General features: G+C 44.2%; 1 non-coding gene across 1 annotated transcript; it reads right to left on the bottom strand.

Annotated features, from left to right (window-relative positions):
• Window positions 1-464: 464 nt before the first annotated feature.
• On the bottom strand, window positions 465-537 carry trnar-acg (transfer RNA arginine (anticodon ACG)). The gene has a single exon. It is a non-coding gene; the product is annotated as a tRNA-Arg (tRNA).
• Window positions 538-807: the final 270 nt, after the last annotated feature.

Here is an 807-nt window from a genome sequence, read left to right as displayed (position 1 = left end):
TGTACGAAATAATGAGGAGCAAGGAATTACAGATTGAAGGAAACATTTGCTCTTTCTCTATGACCAGGGTTTGTAGATTTCAGATAAGATGCAGAAAGCTTTGTATAGACTGGCAGGAAAACTTTATCAGTCAGCGGGTGGTAGACTCAGGAACTCATTCCCTATAAAGATCAGTTGGACAGTTAACCCTTCATTCTTCTCTGATTCCACTGGCCAAAGAGTTTCGAAAAATGCTCAAAGTGAGCAACAGTTATTCGATCGATGGCTTTATGAAATGGAAAGGTGCCCTTGAGAAACGTGGACGACTATTCGGCTTCCCTCCTGTGATGACGCTGCAACATTGACTCTCATGTCCTCGGGGAAATTTCATGAGGGCATTCTCGTTCTTGCAGATGAAGAGCTCACACCTTACTCCGGCTTCAGAAAAATCACTGTTTAAGCAGGATTAACGTCTGCCCTGCCTGCGAGCCAGGTAGGATTGGAACCTACAGTCTCCTGATCCGTAGTCAGGCGCGTTATCCATTGCACCACTGGCCCGATGCATACACGCACACTCAGGAGCCGTGATGTTAATACGGACACGGTTAATAGCAGTCATGTTCACCAGTTGAACAAGCAATAAAGATAATCACTGTCACTGCTTCAGTCTAATCTTCATCACCTTTCAAAGCAGCGAATTTTCCAACTAAAAACACAAATGTCCTCATGAAGTTTCCATTCAGCAGAATGAATGTCTGCTCAGTCACTCAATGGAATCACTGCTGATCTGATGAATTTCGAGTCCACTTCTTCAGCATAACTGACGTG

This window comes from Chiloscyllium plagiosum, unplaced genomic scaffold, assembly GCF_037043375.1.
Source record: "Chiloscyllium plagiosum isolate Xiang-an unplaced genomic scaffold, Cpla_swu_hap1 HiC_scaffold_47, whole genome shotgun sequence".
Lineage (NCBI taxonomy): Eukaryota > Metazoa > Chordata > Chondrichthyes > Orectolobiformes > Hemiscylliidae > Chiloscyllium > Chiloscyllium plagiosum.
The sequence above is the reverse complement of the archived record's forward strand: the minus strand, read 5'-3'. Positions and strand labels throughout refer to the sequence as shown.